Raw genomic sequence first — 13,220 nt, forward strand, 5'->3', positions numbered from 1 at the left:
TATAAAAGCGATTACATAAAACATATTATGGATATATATATATATATATATATATATATATATATATATATATATATATATATATATATATAAAATTAGGAATATAAATTATAAACTTTAAATATTTCTAAGTTTATTATTTATATTAGATAGTCACATTTTAAAAGGTGTCGGGATAGATTTAGTTTGAAAAGAGACTATGTCGCATGTCTTAAGGGAGGCCGCTTAGACTCCATTTAACTAATGCATGGCCAAACTAATCAAACCAAAACTATCAACTAACTTGGAGTTAAAAACAACGACTACTATGAGTCGAGTGACATGGCATAAAACCAAGATGTTTGTTAACACACAAAAGATATAGGTTTTAATGCAAAAATTTGAGGATGTTGACGTGGAGTTGATGGCATGCAAACGTTGGAACTTAAAACAAAGACTTTAGTTAACATTAGTGATGCAAAAACCAGCGATTAAATGCATGAATTAGATGATTCTAACGTTGAACTTAGCATGCAATCAGGGCATAGCACAAAATAGGGAACGTGGCCATGCATGGAGCGTTAAAATTGCCATTGTACATGTTTGAAACCTCAGTTAGACTCCTCCCATGCCACGCAGCAAGAGGAAGACTCTTAGCGGTGGCATAAACCAAACAAGTTAGCTTCAACGTGGCATAGACCTGGCAGAGATAGCAATGAAACTGCGAAATACAACACATAAGAGTTTGTTACATCTTCCAACCTCTCCATTGACCGATAAGAACTGCTGTAAACACGATCAAGGGAGAATAGAAGCAACAAACAACTTAGAGATGAACTCACATCGTGGAGGTAACATAGAGATAGATTGCTATTGTGGTGTTAATCTTGCACAATAATAGCAGAAATATAACAAAAGATGCCATCTCTCTCAGACATGGAAGAATAAGAGGAGATGAAGGTAAAAGATTTCTAAACCTTTGCAATCACCGAGCCCTTAATAAAGGAGTAATCTTAAGGAAAAATTAGATAAATAGAGGGAGAAGATAGAAAAAAGGATCATCTTTTCTTCACTAGCAAGAAAGGACGAGAGAATCAAGCAGAGAAGGATAGAGTAGAGGAGAAAATACTTTGATAATTTCAAAGAGAGAAATAGAGATAGATTTGATAGGAATAGTTTTGAGAGAGACTTGCGAACAAGGCGAGGTACTATTTGACGAAAGAACGTCAAGGTCGTACAAACCGGACCAAGTTTACAAAAGGTCAGAATTCCTTTGTTTATGGTTGTTATTTGTTATGATTTGGTATGAGAATGTATAGAATTAGAAGCTTTAGATATTAGGTATGATTATCCAAATTTGTTTCATATGTCATTATCTTATTTGAAATGCATTGTAAATCATTTTAGAATAGAAGAAAAGAATATAGAGAAAAAGATGTTAACTAATTGTTAATAACGTATTTTGTCCAAAATAATTAGTTCTAATTCTATTTTAAGAATGTGTTTGCGTACTTTTTGGTTATATATGAGATTAAATTCATACATGTATAACACCTTCTTTTGCATGTACCTTATTTAGTCGAAAGATTGATTATGAGATTATTGCTTATGAAAGTTTATCATTTTCCAAAATATGAAAGATTGTCTTCAATAGATATATTAGACAAGTAATGATTAGTAAGGAAAATGATATCTCTATTTTTGTTTAAAAAGAAAGATAGTGTAGTCACATAAATCTGTCCACTTAATTAAATGAATACTTAGTATTTATTTGATTATTTAACCATCAATTAATAATTAATTAAATTAATATTTAATTAATTCATTTTAACCCTATTCTCCTATTAATTAAATAAATTATTCAATTTATTTGATTTAATTCACTTAACCAAATTCAGACCATTAATTAAATAAATAAATCATATTTATTTAATTAAATCTTCTCTCACATTTAAATAAATTAATATTTATTTAAAACCCCCAAAATCCCACCTCTCACATTTAAATAAATTAACATTTATTTAAATCACCTTTATCCTCCACCCACTTGTATTTTCCTACAAAAGCAAGTTGCACAATTATTTTAAATAAATAATTTATTTAAATCACCTTTATCCTCCACCCACTTGTATTTTCCTACAAAAGCAAGTTGCACAACTATTTTAAATAAATTATTTATTTAAAATCCTATTTATCTTCACCCACTTGAAACTTTTAATGGTTTCCCTTAAAGTATTCAAACTTGATGGCTTTAAAGTCTTCAGACTTGATGGCTTCCTTCTATAGTCTTCTTAAAGACTTTAATGGTTTTCCTTAAAGTCTTCAAGCCTTTAATGGTTTCCCTCAAAGTCTTCAAGCATTTTAAATGCTTTATCTTCTTTTTCTCATTTAAATAAATTAATATTTATTTAAATATTTATCCAAATGCAAATTACACCATTTAATTGAAATAAATGATTTTATTTTAATTGAAAATACCAAAATTTCTCCCACTTGCATTTTCTTACAAAATCCACTTGCATGCCTAAACCCCTTCTAGAATTTTCTAATCACTTCTAAATAACCTAACCCCTTCTCTAAACTTTGTCACATTCCTAAGCAAAAGGGAAGTCACTTCTCAAACCCTCAAAGTCTTTGATAACCATTGAAGGCTTTCAACCTTCAACCACTAAATGGCTCAAAGTCTTTGATAACCATTAAAGGCTTTCAACCTTCAACCACCAAAACCCTTAAAGTCTTTGAAAACCATTGAAGGCTTCCAACCTTCAACCACTTAATCCCCAAAGTCTCCAATAACCATTAATGGTTACCTCAAACCCTCCCACATGGTTAAAACATTTGTTTTGACTCAACCTCTACCCAACCCAAGGGTCTCATCAAGCCTTTAATGCTTTGACCATGATTATCTCTTAATCATTTGCACAAAGGTTTATCCTTGGATTAACTCTTAATCCAATGGGTAATCTTAATTTAGACTTGACCCTTACCTTCTAGATAACCATGAGGTCTTCTCAGGCCTTTAATGCCTCCAACCTCTTCTCTCAACCCAATCCTATGTTGACACTTGTCACCATTTTATTGGTGCCAATTGTGCACATGGATCCCCAACTTTCAAACTTGGCCCTTGATTAAACCATTCAATCTTAACCCTTCATTTCCCCATTTCTTCTATAAATAGAACCCTTCTCCTCAAGCAAAAGGAAGCATTTAGAGTATTGTTGTTATACTGGCATTAGCATAGAGCTTTCTCATAGCATCACTATCTACACTTGCATAGCATTTGCTTATCATATTCAACCATCTTGAATCTCCATATGGCATCCATGGCTAGTGCTAAAAGCTGAGAGCTACACTCATTTGGGACTTGGAGAGGAGAGAAACAAGGGAGAAGCATCAAAAGACATCATGGAAGCATCTTAGGGAGGCTCTTCTCCTTTCTTTTATTTTGTTAAACTTCTTTCATGGTTTTTGAAATCTCTCTTGATATGTTTGGAATGGTTTTTAGTTCTTTGTTTTGTTTTTATGGTTGAAACTAACTTATTAACATTGAACTTTGTTGTTGCCTTGTCCCCATTTCCATGACATCATTTGGTGAACCCGACGTGAATCAAAGAGAAATCATTTTGAAGACTACTAACTTTTGAATGTTTTAATTGACACACAGGTCATTCTCTTGCATTTTTCTTCTCAATTTAGCACCTTCGCAAATTGATACTTTAACGCTATTGTCTATAATGTTGCTCTTTCATGTTAAATAGCACTTCTGTTTTCACACAGAGTAGAGCTATTGTAACAAAGAGTTGTAAGAAAATTCCTTGTAACCGAAAACCAAAAATTTTAGGCTTGTAGAAGCCCACCAAAACATGCAGATTTTTCTAACTAATTATCTTTTGTGCAGGTTTTAACTAACCCCTACAATAGCATTATTTTTAGCAATTTTAGCTTAGGAAATAAATTTGTTCATATTGCTAACTTTGTCTTTCAAGTTAGGATAAAATAAATTCATTTTCCTTTTGGGTTAAAATCAACTACACTTTCATTTGGAGTTTTAAAAAGAACCATATCTTTCGTTTGAAGCTCTAAAAAAGAATCACACTTGTTCAAAGTTAAAAAGAATCACAAAAACAAACACGCAAAATTTTTTGTTGCAAAGTTAGGAACAAATTCTTTTGGTGCTTAAAATCAACAAGACAAATTTTATTTCTTGCATCAAGATAAAACTTACAATCCACACTTCCATTTTTGGTGCAAATAAAATTCACAATCAACTTGTCTCATTTTTAAAGCAATTTTACTTCATGCAAACGTGTTTTTCATTAAGTTGACCAGGATTTTCAAATTCTAGTTTACTCCAACAATTGCCTTTGAAAATTAAAAAGAACACCATGATTGTTGGAGCAACATCTCCAAATAGATAGAAAATCATTGCGATGACAAATTAAAAGGAACAAGTGAATTTTGTGTTTGGCACACTTGTGCAAAAGAGTTGGTCGAGTGGTCCTACCTCTAACACACACTATCCTCTCCCTTGGCTCTCGTGGTCCTAGGTGCAAGAGAAAAGTGTTAGTAACGCTCAAATTTTATCTTTTTAAGAGAGGCCTGCCAAGGGATCGATACTCTTGGGAACGACCTCGAGCGGTAAATCCTTCGAGCCGCTATAGAAATCAGGTGAGAGCGAAAGCTGTAGCCTTGGGTATAGCTGTTCCTACAGTGTAACTGGCCGAAAGGACAAATGGGCCCCACCACCAGTTACAAGGCTCTTAAGTGAGTTACTGCAGAATGAACTTATGTCCAAAAACATCGAACATGACTAAACACTTTTAAGTAGTAGCCCACCTGTTCTATTGATTGAGGATATTTGAAATATAATTTAGTGCAAGAGCATAGATGGTTTTGCTCCCAAGATACTCACCATACATATTTCCTTGAGTAGAAACATAGCTTTTTGAAAAGTCACTTGTGGCTTGATAAAAGTGGTGACTCCCCCATCATAGGGATCATCTATTTGTTATGCTCGTGCAAGACTTAGTATATCACATCCTTACCTGCCACGGCGGGATTCATAAGGTATGTAGTACCAAAGTCGAAGAAATATCAAGATGTGGGCTAAATTTATCACAACTGGCCATTTGACCTTAGGGATAAAAAGTGTTTGAAGTGTGTTCGTTTTACAGACCTAGTGCAAATTGAGCCGACTTCAGGCTTTGGAAATACACCTTAAAATAAATCTAAAGGAAGGGTCAAAAACAAGTCCAAGGATTGGGTTGATCTAGACCCATACTCATTTGTGCCTTTGAGGCTACAATTTTGTGTTTGGGTGCTTGCTTTGTTTTCTTGTCAAAGAAAAATCAGAAAATCAATCCCAAAAACAAAGTATTCATCCAACATCTATCAACACAACCAAAAATACCAAAAACAAAGTGCAAACAACACAGAGTCACAACTTTTATGACCATTCTTCACATCTGGCGAAAGAAGAAGTGTCATCAGAATATCAACTTGAAAAGGAGACCATTGAGCTCAAAGGCTTTGATCAAAAGGAGGAACTTCTTCTATCTCAATAGACAAATCTTTGTCTCACATAGAGTCTTTCTACATCGCATGCGTCTATACCTTCAAGGTAAAAAAAACGAGTTTGATTCAGAATCATTGAATCGTAGAGCTTTTATGCAATATAGAGCTCTGAGTTATCACAAAAATCAAGGAGGAAAGATTAATCCCAACTTCTTCCCAAACATCTGTATCACCTACAACACAGCTCGAGAAGTGCCACCAACACCTGAAAGGGAAGGGATAGAGTTTGTCCCATTTGTAACACAAAGTTTTTATTGAAGTTGAAAACATTTTCATCCATCATCTCACTCATACATCATCACTTCATCATCAATCCGTCCCAACTCTCAAAACATTAAGAGGTTCTTGTCCCAAGTTCTCTTTTAGATATTGCTTGAAATCAAACACATCACATCACTTTTTAGATTGTTTCTACATCTAGGATAAGCTCATCCTAAGAGACACATCTACGCAGGTTAAAACTAGTTCATGAGTGAATCCTCTCATTACTAGGTAGTCAAAATCTGTAACACATCTCAGATTTATCTACACCTTATCACATCCAAACTCCTCAAAACAAACAAGCAATTCAAAGAAGGAATTTCGGTTACATCTACCTTAAAGTGCTAGAGATCCCCATACAATACAAATCACCAACCATCAATCTTTCATTTCATCAACAACTCATCATCATCTTCAATCAACTTCAAAACCAAACTTGTAAACAAAATGGCTCAAACCCGATCACGGTCAAGGCAACGAGAAATAGAAAGGGAAGAAGAAGAAGAGGAAAATCTCAATGAATTTCAAGAAGCACTTGGAGGAACTGGGAATGATGAAAACCCAGGTACACCCACTCCTTCAACAATCGAAAGGGTTCAGCATAACCCTCATTTTAACAGATTATTTGATGAAATACTAAGGAGCAACGCAGATGCTCACTTCTTAAGACTTGCTCAAGAAGGAGCCAAACTCCCCTCAGACTTTGATCTTGCCCAATTAAGACAAGCATCAGAAAGACAAAGTCACCATGAGGAGGAAAGGCGTAGAGATCCCATTAGATATAACATTCCTCGAGGTAACCCACCACCTCCTCCTCCAAATGAAATAGAGATGTTGCGGCAACAAGTCGAGAATCTCGCCCAACAACTTCATAGTGGTGTTAAGACCAATCAATTCTCACTTAACGACATCTGTCCCTATCCTTTTGATAGGAATCTTTATATGCCACCCTTTCCATGCGGGTTCGAAACACCCAAATTTGAAAAATATAGAGGAAAGGGGGATCCCCGTGATCATGTCTGAGAATTTCATTCCGCTTGTCTTGAAGTGGCTTATGAGGACACATACCTAATGCGCTTTTTTCCCCAAAGCTTGGGAGGAACCACCACATCATGGTTTTCCCGACTACCAGGTGGCATTAGAACATTTGAGGAACTCATCCAAAAGTTCCTATCTCATTACTCTCATAACATTGAACGCGACATCACCATGGCTGATCTATGCAACACCAAACAAAAACCAGGGGAATTATTCTCAGTATTCCTGCAACGATGGCGCCAAATGTCTAGCAGACGTTCTCTTCAGTTACCTGAACGAGAACTAGTGGAAATTTTCATTTCCAACTTAAACGAAGAAATGGAATTTCACCTGGATGTCAAAGATACAGACTCCTTTAACGATATGATCACCAAGGGTATAAAATGTGAAAGGGCACTCATCAAGAAAGGACTCATCAAAATCTTTAATGAACCAAAAGATGGTCCTCGCCCGCGCTTCAATAGTGATAAACCAAACTTCTAGAACAAGAATAAAAATATCGTCAACGATGGGGTTGTGGATGCTCGAACTATCCAAAATGCACAACCTGTGGTTCGGTTTGCAGGACAAAATCCTCCACCTCAGAATAACACAAATGTTCCTCCTAATCAAGGTCGCATCACATCTCATGATGAACCAAGACCTCGTCCACAAAAACAAAAACGCACATACACTCCCTTAGGGAACCCATTGAAACAGTGTTGCGAAAACTCCTTTCTCAGAATTTGGTCACTCTACCTAAACTATCCAACTATGAGCCTCAGGTCAAACCAGCATGGTGGAGAGATACTGAACACTGTGAGTTCCATCAAGGACGAGGACACAAGACAAGTAATTGTCACCGATTGAAGGATCTCATTCAGGATCTTATTGATCGAGGAGAAATTGAAATTGAAGGACATGACCCAAAAATGACTAATAATGATCATCTCATGTTCAAGGATCCACTTCCATCACAAGATCAAAGGGGTCCTTCCACTTCCCGGCGAGGCACTGATACCACTGATTATACGCAGGCTGCGTATAACTACACTGTAAATCACCTGTATGATGCCAGTGAACAAATTGCAACTATAACCTTCAAAAATCCCACCTCAAATTGCAATGTTGTTACACATCGTGGCAAGGTCACCATCAAGGCAGGTCCACAAGGCACCACCTCCGTCCCAAAGCAGTACAATCTTGTGGAACAATTAGATAAAACGCCTGCGCTCATTTCCATTTTAGAACTATTGCGCCTATCGCTATCTCATAAAACTATCTTGGATCAAGCACTCCAAGAAGCGTCAGTCCCTGCAAACCTGAACACGGACCAATTTCAAGCCATGGTTGGAAATCTAAAGTCATCACCTTGTCTCACTTTTTCCGAAAGTGACAACTCTTCTTTCCAACAACCTCATAATGCTTCGCTCCACATTGAAGGCTTTGTCAACCAACACAGGATCAAGCGAGTCTTGATTGATAATGGAGCAGGCCTAAACATCTGTACACTACAGTTGGTCACAGCATTGGGATATGCAATAGAATCAGTGGATCCTCGCAAGAAGATCACCATCAAGGCCTATGATGATGCAGAGCGTTCATCCAAAGGAGCTGTGGTACTACCAATCCGAGTAGGCCCTGTGGTAAAGCATATCATTTGTCAGGTTCTGGACCTTCCTCTGCCATATAATCTATTATTAGGGAGACCTTGGATACATGCCATGCAAGACGTTCCATCTACCTACCATCAATGTATCAAGTTCCCACATAACGGTGTCGAGATCACAATCCTGGGCGATGCAAATCCCTTTGCATTTTGCCATAATATCAGTCATCAACCAGAGATTACTGTTCCTAATAATAGGGAAGCCATTTCCTCCACATCATATGTAAATCCCGCCTCTCTTGCCAGTTCAAACACTCCTATACCCAAGCAAGAAAAGCTTAAGATGAAAGTCGCAGAGGAAGGTCCTGGAGAATACAACTTGAGTCAGCTCTTTTGTGTGGGACAAATGCCCACTTCTCCTAGAACACATGGTAAACCACAGCAGTTACTCCAGCAACCACTAAAAACACCAGTATGTGCCTTGACGCCTTTCATCCTTGGAAAGAGTCAAGAGGAAGAGACACAAGATGAGGACCTAGCGGAATGGATCTATAAAGATCCCATCACCACTGATCAACCGCAAGTTACACTTCCTACAGAACAGTATGGCAAAGGCCTCCTCATTATGCAAAGAATGGGATATGATGGTCAGAGTGCTTTGGGATACTGCAAACAAGGACGACATGAACCTCTGCTACCAGAATTCAAGCCCAAAGGTAATACAGGCCTAGGCTTTGAAAAAGAGATCCTTCCTAAACTCAAATTCAAAGGAAAACCCAGCAAACCATTTTGCCCACCTACTGCAAAGAGGACACCTTTCATAATCAAAGCACCATCAAGCACTATCCCCACTGCCCCATCGAGGCTCACAACCCCACCGCAACCGTCATCAATATCATTCATCCCACCAAACGAACCAGTAATCCCATCAGCAACACCATTTGTAGCAACAACTGTATGGAAACCTACAGCAACATCTATGGCACCAGCCGTTCCAATAGAAGCCACTAAATCAACACTGCCGATACTTCCAGTGACAGATCCTTTAAATCCTATCACGATTTCTGCAGCACCGATCACTACAAAGATACATAAACCAATCACACCTGCCGTGTTTAACTCCAAAGACATCCCAGTATGGTATAGCAATCGGATGCTAGAAAGTGATTCAGAGACTGACTCACATGAGTGGGAATTTGATTCTGTACAGCTTAACACTTCAGATGAGGAAGACACATCACCACCTCTGCCACGCAAAGACATCCCTGTTTACGGAGAAGCACAGATAAAGACCACTTGGGTACCTGAGCTGGAAACATCTTCCACAGACCCTACGTCTCATCCTACGCCGGATTCTGACAGGGAGAGTACCATCAATGACCTTCACCACACTGTCTTAACCCTCACTGATACATCTAACGAACTTAACTTAATCGATGAGGTAATGCCCATTATCCACCCTGAACTCATCGAATGGAACCAACCAAATCCCCCATGTCTTGACCTCTTCCAAAACGATGAGGCTATCATTGACTTTTTGGAATTAAGGGATAATCTACCAAGCGGGGATCACAAAGCTGGATTCGCCATTGAACTTAATAGCGCAACATACTTCGGGGCGGATGCCAAACCCTTCAGCTGCAAAAATATAACATTAAAACATGGATCTTCCAGTGAAAACCACACTGTGGCACTGTTTGATCCAACAAAAGTAAAAAGAAAGAGCGTATCCAACGGTGAAAACCTCTCTGAGGCACTTGAGGATGAAGGGTTTGACATTCTCCCTGCTAGTACACAACAGGAACGATCGACGATTCTCATTGAGGAGACTAAAGAATACAATGTGAGGACTCCTGAAAACCCTCATATCATACATCTGGCATCTCTTCTCACTCCAGAGGAACAGCCTCAATTCATAGAGTTCTTCCAGCAACGTCAGATCAACTTTGCATGGTCATATGCAGACATGCCTGGGCTTGATCCGGATTTAGTTATGCATCATCTCACAGTAGCAAAAGGAGCCAAACTTGTCAAACAAAAGCTTCGTAAAATGCATCCTTAGATTGCCGTGCTAGTCAAAACAGAACTCAAGAAACTCCTGGATGTTGGTTTCATTAGACCAATTGATTATGCAGAATGGATCTCCAACATCGTGCCAGTTGGCAAACCAAAAGGGGGCATCCGCATTTGTACTGACTTCAGAGATCTGAATAAGGCATGTCCTAAGGATGACTTCCCTCTACCAAATATCGACATCATAGTAGATTTGACAGCAGGACATGCCATGCTTTCACTCATGGATGGCTTTTCAGGATACAATCAAATAAAGATCGCACCCAAGGACCAACATAAGACAGCCTTCACATGTCCATGGGGCACATACTGCTGGAATGTAATGCCTTTTGGTCTAAAGAATGCAGGAGCGACCTATCAAAGAGCAATGACCACCATCTTCCATGACATGATGCATACTATAATGGAAGATTATGTGGATGATTTACTAGCAAAATCACTTACTAGAGAAGGACATCTTCACATCTTAGATAAAATCTTTGATAGACTGGAACAATACCATGTTCGACTCAACCCAAAGAAATGTGTCTTTGGAGTGACCTCCGGGAAGCTTCTAGGATACATTGTCTCAAGCAAAGGCATTGAGGTCGATCCAGCAAAGGTTAAGGCAATAATGGACATGCCACCTCCAAAGAATATCAGTCAGCTAAGGACATTACAAGGGCGGCTTCAATCCATCCGAAGATTCATTGCACAATTGGCTGATAAGTGTCACCCATTCACACACTTGCTACACAAGAACATCCGCTTTCAGTGGGATGCCAGATGCCAACAAGCATTTCAGACGCTTAAAGACTATCTCATGAATCCACCATTGTTGATGCCACCAGATCCAAGTAGACCGTTGTCACTTTATATCTCAGCGACAAGTACAGCATTAGGTGTATTATTGGCACAACATAATGCAGAAGGCAAAGAGTGTGCTGTTTACTACATCTCCCGCACACTGGTTGGCTATGAACTCAATTACACACCTATTGAGCGAGCTTGCCTAGCAGTAATCTTAGCAGCCACTAAAGTGCGACACTATCTATTGACACACAAGGTACAACTCATCGCAAAGATTGATCCACTCAAATATTTACTAAACAAAGCAACATTGACAGGCCGCTTGGCCAAATGGGTGATGATTCTAAGTGAATTTGACATCGAGTATGTGGACCGTAAAGCTATCAAAGGTCAAGTTATTGCAGATCAGTTGGCCGATGCACCACTCATAGGCGATCATCCTCTCATTTCCAATTTTCCAGATGAAGAGATATTCATGATCACAACAGCACAACCATGGAAACTATATTTTGATGGTTCATACACTAGGCACGGCTCGGGGGCAGGCATTCTGTTTATCACACCTTAGGGTGATAGCATCCCGAAGTCTTACAGGCTCACATTTCCATGCACCAACAACATAGCAGAGTATGAGGCCTTGATCACAGGACTCAGGCTAGCCATACAATGGAAATTACAAGAACTGCAAGTATATGGCGATTCCCAACTAGTCATTCGACAAGCAACAGATGAGTATCAGACCAAAGATGATAAACTCATGCCATACAAGCAAATGGTGGACAATCTAAAGACATCATTTACTACTATCACTTTTGAGCAGATACCAAGAGATCAGAATCGAGCTGCTGACGCTATGGCTACCATCGCATCTCTACTAGATCTTCCACAGAATTCAACACGCTACGAGTTCTTGGTAGAACAACTTTGGATCCCCGCTTATGATATCCCCAAATCTGAAATGATATGTTGCCTTGTTGGTTCCGAATCCCCATGGTACGGTGAGTTCTACACCTATCTTCGTGATCATACCCTTCCTCCCAACCAATCGAATAACCAACGAAAAACCTTCATTCGCCAAACTGCTCGATATACCATTATTGCCGAAACCCTATACCGACGCGGTCTTGATGGTACTCTCCTTCGATGTCTAGAACAAGGTGAGATAACAAAGGCTTTGGAAGAGGTACATGAAGGAATTTGCGGGACTCACTCAAGTGGTCCATCACTAGCCAAGAAGATCATGCAAGCTGGATACTATTGGCCATTTATGGAAAAGGATTCCTACTACTTTGTCAGAAAATGCAAAAAATGTCAAGTTCATGGCGACCTAATACATGCACCAGCTCAAGAATTGCAACCAATCACAACACCATGGCCTTTTTATCAATGGGGTCTTGATCTTGTGGGTAAAATCCATCCATCTTCATCCAATGGCCATAAATTCATTATTACCGCCACCGAATATTTCACCAAGTGGATCGAAGCCGTTCCACTTACCCGTCACCGGCAAGCAGATCGCCTCATTCATCCTCAATTACATCATCTGCCGGTATGGTGTGCCCATGTCCATTGTCACAGATAACGGTCTTCCTTTCAAAAATCAGGATGTCCGTGAGCTTTGTGAGAAATTTCATATCCAACACCGCTTTTCCACTCCCTATTACCCACAAGGCAATGGTCAGGCCGAAGCATCCAATAAAAACATATTGAGGATCCTAAAGAAGACAGTCAATGATGCCGGCCGTGATTGGCATGTTCAATTGAATCCAGCGCTATGGGCATATCGAACTAGCATTCGGACCCCTACAGGTGCAACTCCTTATTCATTGGTCTATGGTGCTGAAGCTATCTTACCTATTGAGGTCGAGATACCATCCTTACGAGTTTCATTGCACAATCTCATCGATGATGAAGCATA

The sequence above is a fragment of the Cryptomeria japonica genome, chromosome 2 (genome assembly GCF_030272615.1).
Source record: "Cryptomeria japonica chromosome 2, Sugi_1.0, whole genome shotgun sequence".
NCBI lineage: Eukaryota > Viridiplantae > Streptophyta > Pinopsida > Cupressales > Cupressaceae > Cryptomeria > Cryptomeria japonica.